This window comes from Tamandua tetradactyla, chromosome 1, assembly GCF_023851605.1.
Source record: "Tamandua tetradactyla isolate mTamTet1 chromosome 1, mTamTet1.pri, whole genome shotgun sequence".
NCBI classification, from domain to species: Eukaryota; Metazoa; Chordata; class Mammalia; order Pilosa; family Myrmecophagidae; genus Tamandua; species Tamandua tetradactyla.
In genome coordinates, this window is record NC_135327.1 from 187,961,667 (window position 1) to 187,970,162 (window position 8,496).

At 36.1% G+C, this 8,496-nt stretch overlaps 1 pseudogene; it reads left to right on the forward strand.

Moving 5' to 3' along the window:
* The first annotated feature begins 239 nt into the window (after positions 1 to 239).
* Positions 240 to 6,698, forward strand: LOC143682142 (olfactory receptor 2A7-like; annotated as a pseudogene).
* The last annotated feature ends 1,798 nt before the right edge of the window (positions 6,699 to 8,496 follow it).

An 8,496-nucleotide genomic window follows, 5' to 3' on the forward strand; every position in this document is an offset into this window, starting at 1 on the left:
TCATTCTCTGTTTAAAAGAGATATCATTTTCAGCAAATAGATGCATACATGTGTATATTAATTTTTAAAGTTTCCCAAACAAATTTTTAGCATTCATTAAAAACATTGAAAACTCACTGCAGGTGTTCCTGAATGCTTCTATTCTCTACAAAAGAGTTTCAAACAAATTAACATAACTACATTTTTTTAACACTTCTCTTAACCCATGAACATTAACTCAATTTCCTCTCTATAGAGATATGGCAGACAATCAGAAATTCACCACAGAATTCATCCTACTGGGATTTCCCCTTGGCCAGAGGATTCAGAAGCTGCTCTTTGGGATCTTCTCCCTGTTCTATCTCATCACTCTGCTGGGGAACGGGATCATCCTGGGGCTTGTCTTGGTGGACTCCAAGCTGCACACCCCATGTACTTCTTACTCTCACATCTGGTACTTGTCACCATAGCCTATGCCTGCAACATGGTGCCCCAGATGCTAGTAAACTTCCTCAATCCAGCCAAGCCCATCTCCTTTGCTGGCTGCATAACACAGACCTTTCTCTTCATGAGTTTTGCTTTCATAGAATGCTTTCTCTTGGTGGTGATGTCCTATGGTCGGTATGTGGCCATCTGCCACCCTCTCCGGTATGCTGTCATCATGAACTGGAATGTCTGCATCATTCTGGCAGTGACTTCCTTTATTTTAGGAGTCCTCCTAGCCTTGATACACATAATGTTATTCCTGCACTGCCCTTCTGTGGAACCCAGAGAATTAACCACTTTTTCTGTGAAATTATTACTGTTCTCAGACTTGCCTGTGCAGACATCCATATTAATGAGATGATGGTCTTGGCTGCAGCAGTGACTGTACTGGTGGGACCCTTCACCTTAATTGTGATATCTTATATTTGTATTCTGTATGCCATTCTAAGGGTCCAGTCAAGGGAGGGTCTCCAGAAAGCCTTCTCCACCTGTTCCTCCCACCTCTGTGTTGTTGGACTTTTTTATGGCACAGTGATTATCACGTATTTTGGACCCAGATATGATAACACAAAGGAGCAGAAAAAATTATCTCTTGCTTTTTCAATTCCATGTTCAACCTCTTAATCCACTGACTGAGGAGCATTCAAAAATGTTCTGAAGAGAATGCTAGTAGAAAAACCAATTTCATAAAAAAAACATTATGGTGCCAAAGTTGAAAGTAGCTTATGAAGTTATTATTCCCAGAAGTTTCAAACCTAACTCAGCAGCAGAATTACCTAGGACACTTGTTAAAAATAGAAATATCTCTCTTCTAACCATTAGAATTCTACTTCAGTAGATGTGGGCTGAATTCTAGAATCTATTTTTTCAAAAATTATTAATTGCAAATTATGGAGCAGCTGGTTCATGGACTAGAGTTGGGAAGCCATGGGTCCAAATAATACCCTTTATAAATCTTCACCAAGTTATAGTCCGCTCAAAATGCCTTCTTCAAACACTATTCCCTCAAAAGTGCTTCTAAAAATATGCACTATAGTCAAATATATTTGACAATTTTTGCATATTAGATGCCTCACATTGTGCTCACAATTCACGTTCATATAATGGATGTGAAAATTTCCCAGATAAAGAAGAAATCTATTTGAATTTTTAATTCAGTGTTTTCCAAATCTTGTAGATTTGGGATAAAAAAATTTTCCTGTGTTTGCCCTTTGCATGAAATCAATCTAATTTTCCTACCAAAAGCTTTAAAGGAAAAAGAAAAAACAAGCTTCTCACAGGAATGTGGATACATTGGAAAAACCCACAGCCAACACAGGGTGTAAGCTTTAAACAGCTTTTCAATTGTTGTTTCAGGAAACAGAGACATGTGTGACATTCTATAAGAAAATGTTTGTAGAAACAGAAATGTGATGAATATGATGGCAAAAAGGAAATGAATAAAGCATAAAATATCCAAAGGGCTGGGTGGTAGAACACTTGGAGTCTAAGATAAAGGCAAAATGTTTTGGTTTTTCATTCAGTGACCATATCTCAAATGACTGCTTTACAATGAGGAATTTCCTGACTCTCTAGAACTCTATGTAGCACTCCACATGCATGACTATAATCTCAAGAGACAAGGAGTTAAATAGGGTGTTTAATAGTTTTAAAATTTTCCACCTAATGAAAGAAAACAAAAAAGAACATTATGAACAAGTTTTTTTTGTGACTAACTCATAGACAAGATTTTATTTCTTATTCATTTTCTTCTCCTTGAAAAAAGAACACTTTTTTAAAAGATATATACAAATAAACAAATTATCTTTTACAAATTGTATTTTTTAAACTTTTTTTGGCTTTAGTTAGGTCTCTGCTACTTGAAAACAATAAAACCTGGAGATTATACTTTTAAGCACAATTAAAGGGATGTTTTGCTTGTAAATTAAACCTTCCAGTAAATTGAAGAAAAAGGTACAATATATTCAAGACTTAGTGGAATTTACTGCTGAAAAATAAGGATTTGGGGGGAATATGAGAAACTTCTTAACTGCACCATGGTGTTTTATATTATTGCATAAATACCATTATTTCAATAAAGTGAAGTGCTGTTTATAGAGTTAATGTGCAGTTCTTAATAAAGGTTTATACTTAATTGAGTCAGGAAAGCATACTATTCTCTCTTGGTTTAACATTTCAATGTGAATCTTAATTAATTCTGATCAGGGTATCTTGATAATAGTGTGAATATCAATATTTATCTAATGTATGGCTTCATCAGAATCTACAGATACCAAGGAATGCCTTGATGGTCCTCCATGGTTCAATGGATCCTGAAATTATAAGTAAAGTTCTATGTTTATTTGCAGTATATCTGGTATGGAACAGTAAATGGCAAGGAAATCCTAAGTATCAGCTTCTAAGTAGAACCACAACCTCATAAAAAGCTAAGAACCATTGATGTAATAATGAAAGCATCTTATTTTTTTTTTCCCCCCTTAGGCTAGTCCGTGCAAGCATTGTCCATAAAATATTTAACTTAAAAAAGGAAAACAAGGGCGGACCAGGTGGCTCAGCAGGCAGAGTTCTCACCTGTCATACTGGAGACCTGGGTTTGCTTCCCGGTGCCTGTCCATGCGAAAAAAAAAAAAAAAGGAAAGAAAACTAACTTCTCTTCATGGGAACTTTGGGGGTTTCAGGCCTGGTCTTCAGCATTGTAGGTCAGAAACTAGCTTTCTATCAGTTCATCCAAGATTTGAATTGAAATCAATCAATACTGAACATCATATAACTCACAAGGTGTTCATAGTTAACCCAGATGCCGATTTCAACCCTTATAATGGACTATTTTCTATCCCCAGGGAAAGGAGTATATATACTCATTATTTAAGATATCCCAGATCTCTTTTTTTTTTTAATCTGACATATGAATAATAAAAAGACCATGGCTCAAGTAGCCCAGAATCAGATCAAATGGAATTGAATGATAAGGATATGTCCTCAAACATCCTTCAAATAGATCACAACTCTGAGCATCAGAACACAGGTGTCTACCAACTGAAGTCTGTATGTCTTGGGCAGTGCTCATTAATTCTAAAAGATTCTGTCTCTTTATTTCTCCACTTTCAAGATTCCAAGTGAACCATTGCAGAATTGACCTTTTAATCATAGTTACTGCTTAAACTTCATAATCATTATTTTCCATTAATTACATACCTGACATAGCTTTCTGAAGATACATTCATCCTTGACTTGGATATTTATTTCATCATTAAAAGCCAATATTTCGCAAGCTAACTCTTTAGGTAATTTAGTTTGGGAAATGTTTAAACCTATCCATATGTTGTTTTCACTTATTATGTTTTCAAATGAATATTAAATCCAAATTCTGGTGTACTTTGTGCATTTACCAACATAAAACCAAGCTGAAATAAAATGAGAGAGTATAGAAAATGTCAAGTGCTGATGAGTCATGTAAATATTTAAGAATATATTTATTGTTATTGAGAGCTGACTGTGTTGTGTGTATGTTATTTTTTATGTTTGTATATATTAATATTTCATCAGGATGCTTTTAGAATCATTCCACAACTTAAAAGCTGCAACAACTTCATATGCAATAGAAAACCTGTCATTTTGAGGTCAGGCATTTTCCTAAATTAAAGTTTCTTTGACATCATAAAATTTTGTGTTTAATTTCTGATTGTCTTACTTGATTTTTCCATTCTTAAACCCTAAAATGAATTCTTCTAACTGATGATCATAAGATGTTGATTATAGAAAATCACATCATAAAACTATTGTTTTAACATATTTCACAGTTTTTGTCCTATATGTCCTATATTTTCCTGATATCAACATTTCTGCAATTTACCTGAATCATAAAAACAGAACAAAAGAAGAAAAGCTGCAATATGTATAGATAGTCTACTATATACCAGAATTTTAATAAAATCAGAACCCTTTTTCTATTTTTTTGCATGGGAAGCAATCCCGGGTCTCTGGCATGGCAGGCGAGAACTCTACCCCTGAGCCACCATTGCCCGCTCAAGAAGCCCTTTTGCACATCTCTAAATATGTTTTCCCATAGCAGATGTGTAATGTTGTAGAGCAGGCATGCATGTTCTTAAAAATTTGATAACATGTCAAATATTTCAAGTTTTTGCCATAACCCCAGCAGGTAAGTGATCACACTGTGAAGAACTAATTAGTTTGTAAATTGCACAATTGCTTAAAATAAGAGTCCTAAGTCTCTTCTATCCAGTAAAAGTAAGAACTAAAAATAAATATAAGAGCAGCATAGTCAGAAAATATCCACACCCTCCCCAGAGAGGCAGGGACCATCAAGGGAAAGCTACCTTGGTGAGTGTCTTCTCCTCTACTCCCCTGAAAGCATAGACTCAGAAACTTTCCACTACAGAACAGAGATCAGAGAATATTTCCAACTGCAGACCTACATTTGTGGTTAGTACACTAGAAAATCTACTTTCACATAGATCTAATCAGCCACACTGAAACACCCTGGTCCCTCTTTGGACTCTCCAGTCTTCTGTTTGCCTCCCTAGCCAGCTCTCTGCAGATCTCCAGAACTTTGAATTGTTGCTTAGAATAAGCCAATTTTTCATGGTTTAGGGCCTCTAATTCACTGTCTTCTCAACTCTGCTGCAACACAAGGACCCAGATTACATTAGGAAGAAACTGAGCTACACGATTTAATGCTAGGAACGCATTCATTGTCACCGATGCTGCTTCCTTAGTGATTCACCTGACCCATCTGACCTATCTAGAGATTTGGGAATGAGGTAATGCTAGAATTCATGCAAATCAAATAGTGCCAAGTATGTGGGGATGGTTAGGAATGATATTGCTTCAGGGGTATGCTCTGTGGTTGTCTATACTTCCTAATTGTGCACCCTGCTGGAAATGAGAACAAATATAAAAACAGAGAACTGCTTTGTCTTTTTTATCCATTGTATATTGAAATGTACCATGTCCCAAGACTGCCTCCTCCAGTGAACCTTCAAGAACTGGCAACCAGATTGAGCCCATCAGAACATAAAACCTACTTTTCTGAGGTTTCCATAAGAAACATATGCAAGGATTCTGTAAATCCACAGAAGCTCCTAAAGAGGTGCTTTCTCCTTCTGAGATTTTTAAATTTAAAGACAACCAAATTGTCTTCTTTTATTTTACCATAAATTCTGTTAGACACATAGTATCTATTCTTTTCTCCATGATCATTGCTACTGCCACTTTTTATTTAAGCATTGAAAGGGAAGTAAATATTCTCTATTAATGCTAAACTTCTATCTTCATCATTGATATTCTATATTAGTAGTTTTAGGGAAAAGCAACACAAAGTTGCACATTTTATGGACAAATTATATAAAGACGTTTAGGATTTGGTAATGTTTTACCATTGGTAGAGAAGTATCAATGTGATACAGATTTCTTTGGGAAAGACTACTGAAAAATGAGAAATTTCTATATTGTGGATTTAATGTCAATATATGTAATAATTTTCCTAGTTTTAGGAAATTATCATAGAATATCTTATGGAGTAATATTATATTTCATGAGTTCTAATGCATATTAGTTATTCTTTAAATTATGCATTTAATTCTGGTCAGCATAGCCCTAGTGCATATTAAATCTATCAGAATATATTTATTGCAATGGAATATTGAAGCCAAATGAATATAAATTTCTTATGTTTATCTTTTAGTAAATAGAGCATTAAGGACAGCACTAAGTACCTGGAATTTACTCAGTATGTATTCATAAATATTAAACCTCACCTGTCCTTCTTCAGCCTCGTGAAATCAACCACTTCTCCTATAAAACCCTGTCTGTCCTCAATCTGGCCTGTGCTGACAGGAAGCCAAACCTACTCGTCATCTTGTTGCCTGTGTGTTTATTAGTGGGGCCTCTCTGCTAGGTGCTGGTCGCCTACACCCGCATCCTGATTGCCATCCTGGGAGTGATGCAGAAAGGCCTTCTCCACTTGCTTCTCCCACCACCTTGTGGACCAGCTCTTCTTTGGAAGAACTGTCACCGCGGACATAGCCCCCAAATTCTAACGTCCTGAGGAGCAACAGAAGATATTTTTCCCATATTTCAGCCTTTTCAACTGTATGCTGAACTCCCTGATCTACAGCCTGGGGAACGCAGAAGTGGAAGGCACAGTGAGGAGAGCACTGTGCAAAGAGAGTCATTCCCAGTTCATGGGACGTTTGAATCACCAGCCTAGGTAGCTTCCTGGAGACTTAGGGCTGATTAAAAGGGCTGATTACTGCCAGATATTTCCTACTCTTTTCTTATCTGTTCCTTAATGACCCAAATGCAAGTCTGCCTGCTTCCTTTGCAGAAAAATTTGTTAGCTTTGCGTATTCATCGACTTTTTATCAGATATTAATTAATTCTTTTTATCATTGATCATGAAATTGAGAATGTGTGAAAATAAATTAATTTTGATTATTTTCCTGTATTCAAAAGTTGAATACAATACCTCAAGCTCCTTTATCGAGCTATGCAAACTCACTAAGCATATATGTCACCAGATTTGGAAGGAAAAAAAGCTGCAGCTAAGTGAACTGATCCCCAAAACCCAATAGTATACTTTTCTACTCTTCTACAGTTGCACTTGCCCTTTTAAAGAGTTACTCAAAGATATTTAGTTAGCTGTTCTACATGCTGTCAAGAAAATTTGTGTGAAAATATTGATTCATATTAGGAGATGATTAATCAGCTGAGTGAAAAAACAAAATTAAAACAAGATGCATAGAAGAGTGGAAAGAGGAAAAGAAAAAAAACATGCAAACAGTATGGGAATGGTGAATACTGTCTACAAATTTCACGGTAAACTAGTTCACTGGTAGCTAGCAAAGAGGTCAAACTGATAAGTATAAAAGAAAAATAATTTAGGTTGCTTATGGATTTTCCAGAAAACTTTGAGTGATTAGCTGTGAAATATATATGTGTGTATCTGTGTGCATCATGCAACGAGACTATTTCTATATATTTTCCTGAATCTTTTTATCAGCACTTCTGCCTTAATTAAGCCAGAGGTACATCATTTTCCTCATTAAAATTTCTTACCTGTGAAGTAGAATTTTTTTTCCAAATAGTTTAAATATCTAGCTGGCTATTCTACTTGGTGGTGGATTGATTTTTGCTGATTAAATTTCATTTACAAATCCAATAATTGGTGATGAGTCCCCATACATGTAGGTAGCTTTCCAGAGTATTACCTGTACAATCCACTTTCTAACTTGCCCTGAAATTATAATGACCAGGTGCTTCCAGAGCCTTCCACAACTTCACAGTAAGACTGAACATGACTTATTCAATAAATAAGTGGGTATAGGTTAATAAGTACCCAACCCAACTCAATTATTTGTGTGGTGGAGATCCCCACGCAGAGTTTTACAATAATAACTAATGTTTTTATTAATCACTTAGCATTCTACGCTACACACTGATAGCCATGTTACATGGATCACCTCACTGAATCATCACAAGAAATTCATAAACAGGTTCCCATTATCACTCTGTTCTATATGCATATACCATAAAGTAGCAAAGATCAGAATTTTACCTAGACTATTTGGCTGAGAACAAGGCTGAGCTAACCCAACTCAGGATGTGTTAGGTGGAGAAGGGATTCTGTACAGCTTACTGTGTGCCTCAGTGATCTGTGCTCTATGAGTCTTGGAAGACCAGAGATCATTCATGGGAGGCTGGTTGTCCTAGACAGTGGATAATGTAGCAGAGTCCCAAAGAATATCGGACTTTAGAGAACACTGAATACATAGAAGATGAGAATGAAGCTATTCTCATTAAGATAAGCAATTTACTTGGGCTAAGCCCCATAATCAACACACCCTACTCTGTCTCGCATTCTCTTTCATATTCCCTTTCCTCCATCTGCTCCCCGCCTCACTGTCTCGCCTTCTCTCTCTCTCTCTCTCTCTCTCTCTTCCCCACTGCCACTCTTGCTCTTGCTCTCACTCTAGCATTGAGAGTTCACTTCTTTAAGCACCACTCATATAT